Genomic DNA, 15,184 nt, shown 5'->3' with positions numbered 1-15,184 from the left:
AGTTCGTAAGAAGCGGGTCTTCTGTGTTTTAAACGCATTCTTACTGCTAACTCTTATAAGCGTCTCTAGGGAGGGAAAAGACAGTTTCTGCATTCTCCAAAGAAAGGGTTTCTGAACTGCTGCAAACACACATCCGTTTAACTCTAGCTGTTGAATACACACATTGACAACCATTCTGCTAGATAGCTCCGTTTTGGTTTTAGAGCAAGGTATTTCTCTTTACAGCCTGTTCTCCCATCCACTCTGGAATGTCCAAACGCAGCTTTTAGAAGAAACGTGATTCTACCTCGCTGAATCTAAACATAGATGCAACTTCCTAAAAGGAACCAACACACAGCAGATGAGTTCGTAAGAAGCGGGTCTTCTGTGTATTAAACGCATTCTTACTACTAACTCTTATAAGCGACTCTAGGGCGGGAGAAGACAGTTTCTGCATTCTCCAAAGAAAGGGTTTCTGAACTGCTGCAAAGACACATCAGTTTAGCTCTGGAAGTTGAATACACACATTGACAACCATTCTGCTAGATAGCTCCGTTTTGGTTTTAGAGCAAGGTATTTCTCTTTACAGCCTGTTCTCCCATCCACTCTGGAATGTCCAAACGCAGCTTTTAGAAGAAACGTGTTTCTACCTCGCTGAATCTAAACAAAGATGCAATTTCCTAAAAGGAACCAACACACAGCAGATGAGTTCCTTAGAAGCGGCTCTTCTGTGTTTTAAACGCATTCTTACTGCTAACCCTTATATGCGTCTCTAGGGCTAGAAATGATGGTTTCTGCATTCTCCAAAGAAAGGGTTTCTGAACTGCTGCAAACACACATATGTTTAATTCTGGAAGTTGAATACACACATTGAAAACCATTCTGCTAGATAGCTCCGTTTTGGTTTTAGAGCAAGGTATTTCTCTTTACAGCCTGTTCTCCCATCCACTCTGGAATATCGAAACGCAGCTTTTAGAAGAAACGTGTTTCTTCCTCGCTGAATCTAAACATAGATGCAACTTCCTAAAAGGAACCAACACACAGAAGATGAGTTCGTAAGAAGCGGGTGTTCTGTGTTTTAAACGCATTCTTACGGCTAACTCTTATATGCGTCTCTAGGGCTGGAAATGACGGTTTCTGCATTCTCCAAAGAAAGGGTTTCTGAACTGCTGCAAACACACATCAGTTTAACTCTGGAAGTTGAATACACACATTGACAACCATTCTGCTAGATAGCTCCGTTTTGGTTTTAGAGCAAGGTATTTCTCTTTACAGCCTGTTCTCCCATCCACTGTGGAATGTCCAAACGCAGCTTATAGAAGAAACGTGTTTCTACCTCGCTGAATCTAAACATAGATGCAACTTCCTAAAAGGAACCAACACACAGCAGATGAGTTCGTAAGAAGCGGGTCTTCTTTGTTTTAAACGCATTCTTACGGCTAACTCTTATATGCGTCTGTAGGGTTGGAAATTACTGTTTCTGCATTCTCCAAAGAAAGGGTTTCTGAACTGCTGCAAACACACATCGGTTTAACTCTAGCTGTTGAATACACACATTGACAACCATTCTGCTAGATAGCTCCGTTTTGGTTTTAGAGCAAGGTATTTCTCTTTACAGCCTGTTCTCCCATCCACTCTGCAATGTCCAAACGCAGCTCTTAGAAGAAACGTGATTCTACCTCGCTGAATCTAAACATAGATGCAACTTCCTAAAAGGAACCAACACACAGCAGATGACTTCGTAAGAAGCGGGTCTTCTGTGTTTTAAACGCATTCTTACTACTAACACTTATAAGCGTCTCTAGGGCGGGAAAAGACAGTTACTGCATTCTCCAAAGAAAGGGTTTCTGAACTGCTGCAAACACACATCAGTTTAGCTCTGGAAGTTGAATAGACACATTGAAAACCATTCTGCTAGATAGCTCCGTTTTGGTTTTAGAGCAAGGTATTTCTCTTTACAGCCTGTTCTCCCATCCACTCTGGAATGTCCAAACGCAGCTTTTAGAAGAAACGTGATTCTACCTCGCTGAATCTAAACATAGATGCAACTTCCTAAAAGGAACCAACACACAGCAGATGAGTTCGTAAGAAGCGGGTCTTCTGTGTTTTAAACGCATTCTTACTAGTAACTCTTATAAGCGTCTCTAGGGCGGGAAAAGAGGGTTTCTGCATTCTCCAAAGAAAGGGTTTCTGAACTTCTGCAAACACACATCAGTTTATCTCTGGAAGTTGAATACACACATTGACAACCATTCTGCTAGATAGCTCCGTTTTGGTTTTAGAGCAAGGTATTTCTCTTTACAGCCTGTTCTCCCATCCACTCTGGAATGTCGAAACGCAGCTTTTAGAAGAAACGTGTTTCTTCCTCGCTGAATCTAAACATATATGTAACTTCCTAAAAGGAGCAAACACACAGCAGATGAGTTCGTAATAAGCGGGTCTTCTGTGTTTTAAACGCATTCTTACTGCTAACTCTCCTAAGCGTCTCTGGGGCGGGAAAAACTTTTTCTGCATTCTCCAAAGAAAGGGTTTCTGAACTGCTGCAAACACACAGCAGTTTAACTCTGGAACTTGAATAAACGCATTGACAACCATTCTGCTAGATAGCTCCGTTTTGGTTTTAGAGCAACGTATTTCTCTTTACAGCCTGTTTTCCCATCCACTCTGGAATGTCCAAACGCAGCTTTTAGAAGAAACGTGTTTCTACCTCGCTGAATCTAAACATAGATGGAATTTTCTAAAAGGAACCAACACACAACAGATGAGTTCGTAAGAAGCGGGTCTTCTGTGTTTTAAACGCATTCTTACTGCTAACTCTTATAAGCGTCTCTAGGGCGGGAAAAGACAGTTTCTGCATTCTCCAAAGAAAGGGTTTCTGAACTGCTGCAAACACACATCAGTTTAACTCTTTAAGTTGAATACGCACATTGACAACCATTCTGCTAGATAGCTCCGTTTTGGTTTTAGAGCAAGGTATTTCTCTTTACAGCCTGTTCTCCCATCCACTCTGGAATATCCAAACGCAGCTTTTAGAAGAAACGTGTTTCTTCCTCGCTGAATCTAAACATAGATGCAACTTCCTAAAAGGAACCAACACACAGAAGATGAGTTCGTAAGAAGCGGGTGTTCTGTGTTTTAAACGCATTCTTACTGCTAACTCTTATATGCGTCTCTAGGGCTGGAAATGACGGTTTCTGCATTCTCCAAAGAAAGGGTTTCTGAACTGCTGCAAACACACATCAGTTTAACTCTGGAAGATGAATAAACACATTGGCAACCATTCTGCTAGATAGCTCCGTTTTGGTTTTAGAGCAACGTATTTCTCTTTACAGACTGTTTTCCCATCCACTCTGGAATGTCCAAACGCAGCTTTTAGAAGAAACGTGTTTCTACCTCGCTGAATGTAAACATAGATGCAACTTCCTAAAAGGAACCAACACACAGCAGATGACTTCGTAAGAAGCGGGTCTTCTGTGTTTTAAACGCATTCTTACTGCTAACTCTTATAAGCGTCTCTAGGGCGGGAAAAGACTGTTTCTGCATTCTCCAAAGAAAGGGTTTCTGAACTGCTGCAAACACACATCAGTTTAACTCGGGAACCTGAATACACACATTGACAACCATTCTGCTAGATAGCTCCGTTTTGGTTTTAGAGCAAGGTATTTCTCTTTACAGCCTGTTCTCCCATCCACTCTGGAATGTCCAAACGCAGCTTATAGAAGAAACGTGTTTCTACCTCGCTGAATCTAAACATAGATGCAACTTCCTAAAAGGAACCAACACATAGCAGATGAGTTCGTAAGAAGCAAGACTTCTTTGTTTTAAACGCATTCTTACGGCTAACTCTTATATGCGTCTCTAGGGCTAGAAATGACGGTTTCTGCATTCTCCAAAGAAAGGGTTTCTGAACTGCTGCAATCACACATATGTTTATATCTGGAAGTTGAATACACACATTGACAACCATTTTGCTAGATAGCTCCGTTTTGGTTTTAGAGCAAGGTATTTCTCTTTACAGCCTGTTCTCCCATCCACTCTGGAATATCCAAACGCAGCTTTTAGAAGAAACGTGTTTCTTCCTCGCTGAATCTAAACATAGATGCAACTTCCTAAAACGAACCAACACACAGCAGATGAGTTCGTAAGAAGCGGGTGTTCTGTGTTTTAAACGCATTCTTACTGCTAACTCTTATATGCGTCTCTAGGGCTGGAAATGACGGTTTCTGCATTCTCCAACGAAAGGGTTTCTGAACTGCTGCAAACACACATCAGTTTAACTCTGGAAGTTGAATACACACATTGACAACCATTCTGCTAGATAGCTCCGTTTTGGTTTTAGAGCAAGGTATTTCTATTTACAGCCTGTTCTCCCATCCACTGTGGAATGTCCAAATGCAGCTTATAGAAGAAACGTGTTTCTACCTCGCTGAATCTAAACATAGATGCAACTTCTTAAAAGGAACCAACACACAGCAGATGAGTTCGTAAGAAGCGGGTCTTCTGTGTTTTAAACGCATTCTTACTACTAACACTTATAAGCGACTCTAGGGCGGGAGAAGACAGTTTCTGCATTCTCCAAAGAAAGGGTTTCTGAACTGCTGCAAATACACATCAGTTTAGCTCTGGAAGTTGAATACACACATTGACAACCATTCTGCTACATAGCTCCGTTTTGGTTTTAGAGCAAGGTATTTCTCTTTACAGCCTGTTCTCCCATCCACTCTGGAATGTCCAAACGCAGCTTTTAGATGAAACGTGATTCTACCTCGCTGAATCTAAACATAGATGCAACTTCCTAAAAGGAACCAACACACAGCAGATGAGTTCGTAAGAAGCGGGTCTTCTGTGTTTTAAACGCATTCTTACTACTAACTCTTATAAGCGTCTCTAGGGCGGGAAAAGACAGTTTCTGCATTCTCCAAAGAAAGGGTTTCTGAACTGCTGCAAACACACATCAGTTTAGCTCTGGAAGTTGAATACACACATTGACAACCATTCTGCTAGATAGCTCCGTTTTGGTTTTAGAGCAAGGTATTTCTCTTTACAGCCTGTTCTCCCATCCACTCTGGAATGTCCAAACCCAGCTTTTAGAAGAAACGTGTTTCTACCTCGCTGAATCTAAACAAAGATGCAATTTCCTAAAAGGAACCAACACACAGCAGATGAGTTCCTTAGAAGCGGCTCTTCTGTGTTTTAAACGCATTCTTACTGCTAACTCTTATATGCGTCTCTAGGGCTAGAAATGATGGTTTCTGCATTCTCCAAAGAAAGGGTTTCTGAACTGCTGCAAACACACATATGTTTATTTCTGGAAGTTGAATACACACATTGACAACCATTCTGCTAGATAGCTCCTTTTTGGTTTTAGAGCAAGGTATTTCTCTTTACAGCCTGTTCTCCCATCCACTCTGGAATATCCAAACGCAGCTTTTAGAAGAAACGTGTTTCTTCCTCGCTGAATCTAAACATAGATGCAACTTCCTAAAAGGAACCAACACACAGAAGATGAGTTCGTAAGAAGCGGGTGTTCTGTGTTTTAAACACATTCTTACTGCTAACTCTTATATGCGTCTCTAGGGCTGGAAATGACGGTTTCTGCATTCTCCAAAGAAAGGGTTTCTGAACTGCTGCAAACACACATCAGTTTAACTCTGGAAGATGAATAAACACATTGGCAACCATTCTGCTAGATAGCTCCGTTTTGGTTTTAGAGCAACGTATTTCTCTTTACAGACTGTTTTCCCATCCACTATGGAATGTCCAAACGCAGCTTTTAGAAGAAACGTGTTTCTACCTCGCTGAATCTAAACATAGATGGAACTTTCTAAAAGGAACCAACACACAACAGATGAGTTCGTAAGAAGCGGGTCTTCTGTGTTTTAAACGCATTCTTACTGCTAACTCTTATAAGCGTCTCTAGGGCGGGAAAAGACAGTTTCTGCATTCTCCGAAGAAAGGGTTTCTGAACTGCTGCAAACACACATCAGTTTAACTCTGGTAATTGAATACACACATTGACAACCATTCTGCTAGATAGCTCCGTTTTGGTTTTAGAGCAAGGTATTTCTCTTTACAGCCTGTTCTCCCATCCACTCTGGAATGTCCAAACGCAGCTTTTAGAAGAAACGTGATTCTACCTCGCTGAATCTAAACATAGATGCAACTTCCTAAAAGGAACCAACACACAGCAGATGAGTTCGTAAGAAGCGGGTCTTCTGTGTTTTAAACGCATTCTTACTACTAACACTTATAGGCGTCTCTAGGGCGGGAAAAGACGGTTTCTGCATTCTCCAAAGAAAGGGTTTCTGAACTGCTGCAAATACACATCAGTTTAGCTCTGGAAGTTGAATACACACATTGACAACCATTCTGCTAGATAGCTCCGTTTTGGTTTTAGAGCAAGGTATTTCTCTTTACAGCCTGTTCTCCCATCCACTCTGGAATGTCCAAACGCAGCTTTTAGAAGAAACGTGTTTCTTCCTCGCTGAATCTAAACATATATGTAACTTCCTAAAAGGAGCCAACACACAGCAGATGAGTTCGTAATAAGCGGGTCTTCTGTGTTTTAAACGCATTCTTACTGCTAACTCTCCTAAGCGTCTCTGGGGCGGGAAAAACTTTTCCTGCATTCTCCAAAGAAAGGGTTTCTGAACTGCTGCAAACACACAGCAGTTTAACTCTGGAACTTGAATAAACGCATTGACAACCATTCTGCTAGATAGCTCCGTTTTGGTTTTAGAGCAACGTATTTCTCTTTACAGCCTGTTTTCCCATCCACTCTGGAATGTCCAAACGCAGCTTTTAGAAAAAACGTGTTTCTACCTCGCTGAATCTAAACATAGATGGAATTTTCTAAAAGGAACCAACACACAACAAATGAGTTCGTAAGAAGCGGGTCTTCTGTGTTTTAAACGCATTCTTACTGCTAACTCTTATAAGCGTCTCTAGGGAGGGAAAAGACAGTTTCTGCATTCTCCAAAGAAAGGGTTTCTGAACTGCTGCAAACACACATTCGTTTAACTCTAGCTGTTGAATACACACATTGACAACCATTGTGCTAGATAGCTCCGTTTTGGTTTTAGAGCAAGGTATTTCTCTTTACAGCCTGTTCTCCCATCCACTCTGGAATGTCCAAACGCAGCTTTTAGAAGAAACGTGTTTCTACCTCGCTGAATGTAAACATAGATGCAACTTCCTAAAAGGAACCAACACACAGCAGATGACTTCGTAAGAAGCGGGTCTTCTGTGTTTTAAACGCATTCTTACTGCTAACTCTTATAAGCGTCTCTAGGGCGGGAAAAGACTGTTTCTGCATTCTCCAAAGAAAGGGTTTCTGAACTGCTGCAAACACACATCAGTTTAGCTCTGGAAGTTGAATAGACACATTGACAACCATTCTGCTAGATAGCTCCGTTTTGGTTTTAGAGCAAGGTATTTCTCTTTACAGCCTGTTCTCCCATCCACTCTGGAATGTCCAAACGCAGCTTTTAGAAGAAACGTGATTCTACCTCGCTGAATGTAAACATAGATGCAACTTCCTAAAAGGAACCAACACACAGCAGATGAGTTCGTAAGAAGCGGGACTTCTTTGTTTTAAACGCATTCTTACGGCTAACTCTTATATGCGTCCCTAGGGCTAGAAATGACGGTTTCTGCATTCTCCAAAGAAAGGGTTTCTGAACTGCTGCAATCACACATATGTTTATATCTGGAAGTTGAATACACACATTGACAACCATTTTGCTAGATAGCTCCGTTTTGGTTTTAGAGCAAGGTATTTCTCTTTACAGCCTGTTCTCCCATCCACTCTGGAATATCCAAACGCAGCTTTTAGAAGAAACGTGTTTCTTCCTCGCTGAATCTAAACATAGATGCAACTTCCTAAAAGGAACCAACACACAGCAGATGAGTTCGTAAGAAGCGAGTGTTCTGTGTTTTAAACGCATTCTTACTGCTAACTCTTATATGCGTCTCTAGGGCTGGAAATGACGGTTTCTGCATTCTCCAACGAAAGGGTTTCTGAACTGCTGCAAACACACATCAGTTTAACTCTGGAAGTTGAATACACACATTGACAACCATTCTGCTAGATAGCTCCGTTTTGGTTTTAGAGCAAGGTATTTCTATTTACAGCCTGTTCTCCCATCCACTCTGGAATGTCCAAACGCAGCTTATAGAAGGAACGTGTTTCTACCTCGCTGAATCTAAACATAGATGCAACTTCGTAAAAGGAACCAACACACAGCAGATGAGTTCGTAAGAAGCGGTTGTTCTGTGTTTTAAACGCATTCTTACGGCTAACTCCTATATGCGTCTCTAGAGTTGGAAATTACTGTTTCTGCATTCTCCAAAGAAAGGGTTTCTGAACTGCTGCAAACACACATCAGTTTAGCTCTGGAAGTTGAATACACACATTGACAACCATTCTGCTAGATAGCTCCGTTTTGGTTTTAGAGCAAGGTATTTCTCTTTACAGCCTGTTCTCCCATCCACTCTGGAATGTCCAAACGCAGCTTTTAGAAGAAACGTGATTCTACCTCGCTGAATCTAAACATAGATGCAACTTCCTAAAAGGAACCAACACACAGCAGATGAGTTCGTAAGAAGCGGGTCTTCTGTGTATTAAACGCATTCTTACTACTAACTCTTATAAGCGACTCTAGGGCGGGAGAAGACAGTTTCTGCATTCTCCAAAGAAAGGGTTTCTGAACTGCTGCAAAGACACATCAGTTTAGCTCTGGAAGTTGAATACACACATTGACAACCATTCTGCTAGATAGCTCCGTTTTGGTTTTAGAGCAAGGTATTTCTCTTTACAGCCTGTTCTCCCATCCAGTCTGGAATGTCCAAACGCAGCTTTTAGAAGAAACGTGTTTCTACCTCGCTGAATCTAAACAAAGATGCAATTTCCTAAAAGGAACCAACACACAGCAGATGAGTTCCTTAGAAGCGGCTCTTCTGTGTTTTAAACGCATTCTTACTGCTAACCCTTATATGCGTCTCTAGGGCTAGAAATGATGGTTTCTGCATTCTCCAAAGAAAGGGTTTCTGAACTGCTGCAAACACACATATGTTTAATTCTGGAAGTTGAATACACACATTGAAAACCATTCTGCTAGATAGCTCCGTTTTGGTTTTAGAGCAAGGTATTTCTCTTTACAGCCTGTTCTCCCATCCACTCTGGAATATCGAAACGCAGCTTTTAGAAGAAACGTGTTTCTTCCTCGCTGAATCTAAACATAGATGCAACTTCCTAAAAGGAACCAACACACAGAAGATGAGTTCGTAAGAAGCGGGTGTTCTGTGTTTTAAACGCATTCTTACGGCTAACTCTTATATGCGTCTCTAGGGCTGGAAATGACGGTTTCTGCATTCTCCAAAGAAAGGGTTTCTGAACTGCTGCAAACACACATCAGTTTAACTCTGGAAGTTGAATACACACATTGACAACCATTCTGCTAGATAGCTCCGTTTTGGTTTTAGAGCAAGGTATTTCTCTTTACAGCCTGTTCTCCCATCCACTGTGGAATGTCCAAACGCAGCTTATAGAAGAAACGTGTTTCTACCTCGCTGAATCTAAACATAGATGCAACTTCCTAAAAGGAACCAACACACAGCAGATGAGTTCGTAAGAAGCGGGTCTTCTTTGTTTTAAACGCATTCTTACGGCTAACTCTTATATGCGTCTGTAGGGTTGGAAATTACTGTTTCTGCATTCTCCAAAGAAAGGGTTTCTGAACTGCTGCAAACACACATCAGTTTAACTCTAGCTGTTGAATACACACATTGACAACCATTCTGCTAGATAGCTCCGTTTTGGTTTTAGAGCAAGGTATTTCTCTTTACAGCCTGTTCTCCCATCCACTCTGCAATGTCCAAACGCAGCTCTTAGAAGAAACGTGATTCTACCTCGCTGAATCTAAACATAGATGCAACTTCCTAAAAGGAACCAACACACAGCAGATGACTTCGTAAGAAGCGGGTCTTCTGTGTTTTAAAAGCATTCTTACTACTAACACTTATAAGCGTCTCTAGGGCGGGAAAAGACAGTTACTGCATTCTCCAAAGAAAGGGTTTCTGAACTGCTGCAAATACACATCAGTTTAGCTCTGGAAGTTGAATAGACACATTGAAAACCATTCTGCTAGATAGCTCCGTTTTGGTTTTAGAGCAAGGTATTTCTCTTTACAGCCTGTTCTCCCATCCACTCTGGAATGTCCAAACGCAGCTTTTAGAAGAAACGTGATTCTACCTCGCTGAATCTAAACATAGATGCAACTTCCTAAAAGGAACCAACACACAGCAGATGAGTTCGTAAGAAGCGGGTCTTCTGTGTTTTAAACGCATTCTTACTAGTAACTCTTATAAGCGTCTCTAGGGCGGGAAAAGAGGGTTTCTGCATTCTCCAAAGAAAGGGTTTCTGAACTTCTGCAAACACACATCAGTTTATCTCTGGAAGTTGAATACACACATTGACAACCATTCTGCTAGATAGCTCCGTTTTGGTTTTAGAGCAAGGTATTTCTCTTTACAGCCTGTTCTCCCATCCACTCTGGAATGTCCAAACGCAGCTTTTAGAAGAAACGTGTTTCTTCCTCGCTGAATCTAAACATATATGTAACTTCCTAAAAGGAGCAAACACACAGCAGATGAGTTCGTAATAAGCGGGTCTTCTGTGTTTTAAACGCATTCTTACTGCTAACTCTCCTAAGCGTCTCTGGGGCGGGAAAAACTTTTTCTGCATTCTCCAAAGAAAGGGTTTCTGAACTGCTGCAAACACACAGCAGTTTAACTCTGGAACTTGAATAAACGCATTGACAACCATTCTGCTAGATAGCTCCGTTTTGGTTTTAGAGCAACGTATTTCTCTTTACAGCCTGTTTTCCCATCCACTCTGGAATGTCCAAACGCAGCTTTTAGAAGAAACGTGTTTCTACCTCGCTGAATCTAAACATAGATGGAATTTTCTAAAAGGAACCAACACACAACAGATGAGTTCGTAAGAAGCGGGTCTTCTGTGTTTTAAACGCATTCTTACTGCTAACTCTTATAAGCGTCTCTAGGGCGGGAAAAGACAGTTTCTGCATTCTCCAAAGAAAGGGTTTCTGAACTGCTGCAAACACACATCAGTTTAACTCTTTAAGTTGAATACGCACATTGACAACCATTCTGCTAGATAGCTCCGTTTTGGTTTTAGAGCAAGGTATTTCTCTTTACAGCCTGTTCTCCCATCCACTCTGGAATATCCAAACGCAGCTTTTAGAAGAAACGTGTTTCTTCCTCGCTGAATCTAAACATAGATGCAACTTCCTAAAAGGAACCAACACACAGAAGATGAGTTCGTAAGAAGCGGGTGTTCTGTGTTTTAAACGCATTCTTACTGCTAACTCTTATATGCGTCTCTAGGGCTGGAAATGACGGTTTCTGCATTCTCCAAAGAAAGGGTTTCTGAACTGCTGCAAACACACATCAGTTTAACTCTGGAAGATGAATAAACACATTGGCAACCATTCTGCTAGATAGCTCCGTTTTGGTTTTAGAGCAACGTATTTCTCTTTACAGACTGTTTTCCCATCCACTCTGGAATGTCCAAACGCAGCTTTTAGAAGAAACGTGTTTCTACCTCGCTGAATGTAAACATAGATGCAACTTCCTAAAAGGAACCAACACACAGCAGATGACTTCGTAAGAAGCGGGTCTTCTGTGTTTTAAACGCATTCTTACTGCTAACTCTTATAAGCGTCTCTAGGGCGGGAAAAGACTGTTTCTGCATTCTCCAAAGAAAGGGTTTCTGAACTGCTGCAAACACACATCAGTTTAACTCTGGAACCTGAATACACACATTGACAACCATTCTGCTAGATAGCTCCGTTTTGGTTTTAGAGCAAGGTATTTCTCTTTACAGCCTGTTCTCCCATCCACTCTGGAATGTCCAAACGCAGCTTATAGAAGAAACGTGTTTCTACCTCGCTGAATCTAAACATAGATGCAACTTCCTAAAAGGAACCAACACATAGCAGATGAGTTCGTAAGAAGCAAGACTTCTTTGTTTTAAACGCATTCTTACGGCTAACTCTTATATGCGTCTCTAGGGCTAGAAATGACGGTTTCTGCATTCTCCAAAGAAAGGGTTTCTGAACTGCTGCAATCACACATATGTTTATATCTGGAAGTTGAATACACACATTGACAACCATTTTGCTAGATAGCTCCGTTTTGGTTTTAGAGCAAGGTATTTCTCTTTACAGCCTGTTCTCCCATCCACTCTGGAATATCCAAACGCAGCTTTTAGAAGAAACGTGTTTCTTCCTCGCTGAATCTAAACATAGATGCAACTTCCTAAAACGAACCAACACACAGCAGATGAGTTCGTAAGAAGCGGGTGTTCTGTGTTTTAAACGCATTCTTACTGCTAACTCTTATATGCGTCTCTAGGGCTGGAAATGACGGTTTCTGCATTCTCCAACGAAAGGGTTTCTGAACTGCTGCAAACACACATCAGTTTAACTCTGGAAGTTGAATACACACATTGACAACCATTCTGCTAGATAGCTCCGTTTTGGTTTTAGAGCAAGGTATTTCTATTTACAGCCTGTTCTCCCATCCACTGTGGAATGTCCAAATGCAGCTTATAGAAGAAACGTGTTTCTACCTCGCTGAATCTAAACATAGATGCAACTTCTTAAAAGGAACCAACACACAGCAGATGAGTTCGTAAGAAGCGGGTCTTCTGTGTTTTAAACGCATTCTTACTACTAACACTTATAAGCGACTCTAGGGCGGGAGAAGACAGTTTCTGCATTCTCCAAAGAAAGGGTTTCTGAACTGCTGCAAATACACATCAGTTTAGCTCTGGAAGTTGAATAGACACATTGACAACCATTCTGCTACATAGCTCCGTTTTGGTTTTAGAGCAAGGTATTTCTCTTTACAGCCTGTTCTCCCATCCACTCTGGAATGTCCAAACGCAGCTTTTAGATGAAACGTGATTCTACCTCGCTGAATCTAAACATAGATGCAACTTCCTAAAAGGAACCAACACACAGCAGATGAGTTCGTAAGAAGCGGGTCTTCTGTGTTTTAAACGCATTCTTACTGCTAACTCTTATAAGCGTCTCTAGGGCGGGAAAAGACAGTTTCTGCATTCTCCAAAGAAAGGGTTTCTGAACTGCTGCAAACACACATCAGTTTAGCTCTGGAAGTTGAATACACACATTGACAACCATTCTGCTAGATAGCTCCGTTTTGGTTTTAGAGCAAGGTATTTCTCTTTACAGCCTGTTCTCCCATCCACTCTGGAATGTCCAAACGCAGCTTTTAGAAGAAACGTGTTTCTACCTCGCTGAATCTAAACAAAGATGCAATTTCCTAAAAGGAACCAACACACAGCAGATGAGTTCCTTAGAAGCGGCTCTTCTGTGTTTTAAACGCATTCTTACTGCTAACTCTTATATGCGTCTCTAGGGCTAGAAATGATGGTTTCTGCATTCTCCAAAGAAAGGGTTTCTGAACTGCTGCAAACACACATATGTTTATTTCTGGAAGTTGAATACACACATTGAAAACCATTCTGCTAGATAGCTCCTTTTTGGTTTTAGAGCAAGGTATTTCTCTTTACAGCCTGTTCTCCCATCCACTCTGGAATATCCAAACGCAGCTTTTAGAAGAAACGTGTTTCTTCCTCGCTGAATCTAAACATAGATGCAACTTCCTAAAAGGAACCAACACACAGAAGATGAGTTCGTAAGAAGCGGGTGTTCTGTGTTTTAAACGCATTCTTACTGCTAACTCTTATATGCGTCTCTAGGGCTGGAAATGACGGTTTCTGCATTCTCCAAAGAAAGGGTTTCTGAACTGCTGCAAACACACATCAGTTTAACTCTGGAAGATGAATAAACACATTGGCAACCATTCTGCTAGATAGCTCCGTTTTGGTTTTAGAGCAACGTATTTCTCTTTACAGACTGTTTTCCCATCCACTATGGAATGTCCAAACGCAGCTTTTAGAAGAAACGTGTTTCTACCTCGCTGAATCTAAACATAGATGGAACTTTCTAAAAGGAACCAACACACAACAGATGAGTTCGTAAGAAGCGGGTCTTCTGTGTTTTAAACGCATTCTTACTGCTAACTCTTATAAGCGTCTCTAGGGCGGGAAAAGACAGTTTCTGCATTCTCCAAAGAAAGGGTTTCTGAACTGCTGCAAACACACATCAGTTTAACTCTGGTAATTGAATACACACATTGACAACCATTCTGCTAGATAGCTCCGTTTTGGTTTTAGAGCAAGGTATTTCTCTTTACAGCCTGTTCTCCCATCCACTCTGGAATGTCCAAACGCAGCTTTTAGAAGAAACGTGATTCTACCTCGCTGAATCTAAACATAGATGCAACTTCCTAAAAGGAACCAACACACAGCAGATGAGTTCGTAAGAAGCGGGTCTTCTGTGTTTTAAACGCATTCTTACTACTAACACTTATAGGCGTCTCTAGGGCGGGAAAAGACGGTTTCTGCATTCTCCAAAGAAAGGGTTTCTGAACTGCTGCAAATACACATCAGTTTAGCTCTGGAAGTTGAATACACACATTGACAACCATTCTGCTAGATAGCTCCGTTTTGGTTTTAGAGCAAGGTATTTCTCTTTACAGCCTGTTCTCCCATCCACTCTGGAATGTCCAAACGCAGCTTTTAGAAGAAACGTGTTTCTTCCTCGCTGAATCTAAACATATATGTAACTTCCTAAAAGGAGCCAACACACAGCAGATGAGTTCGTAATAAGCGGGTCTTCTGTGTTTTAAACGCATTCTTACTGCTAACTCTCCTAAGCGTCTCTGGGGCGGGAAAAACTTTTCCTGCATTCTCCAAAGAAAGGGTTTCTGAACTGCTGCAAACACACAGCAGTTTAACTCTGGAACTTGAATAAACGCATTGACAACCATTCTGCTAGATAGCTCCGTTTTGGTTTTAGAGCAACGTATTTCTCTTTACAGCCTGTTTTCCCATCCACTCTGGAATGTCCAAACGCAGCTTTTAGAAAAAACGTGTTTCTACCTCGCTGAATCTAAACATAGATGGAATTTTCTAAAAGGAACCAACACACAACAAATGAGTTCGTAAGAAGCGGGTCTTCTGTGTTTTAAACGCATTCTTACTGCTAACTCTTATAAGCGTCTCTAGGGAGGGAAAAGACAGTTTCTGCATTCT

This window comes from Saimiri boliviensis (genome assembly GCF_048565385.1).
Source record: "Saimiri boliviensis isolate mSaiBol1 chromosome 16 unlocalized genomic scaffold, mSaiBol1.pri SUPER_16_unloc_2, whole genome shotgun sequence".
Taxonomy (NCBI): Eukaryota; Metazoa; Chordata; class Mammalia; order Primates; family Cebidae; genus Saimiri; species Saimiri boliviensis.
The sequence above is the reverse complement of the archived record's forward strand: the minus strand, read 5'-3'. Positions refer to the sequence as shown.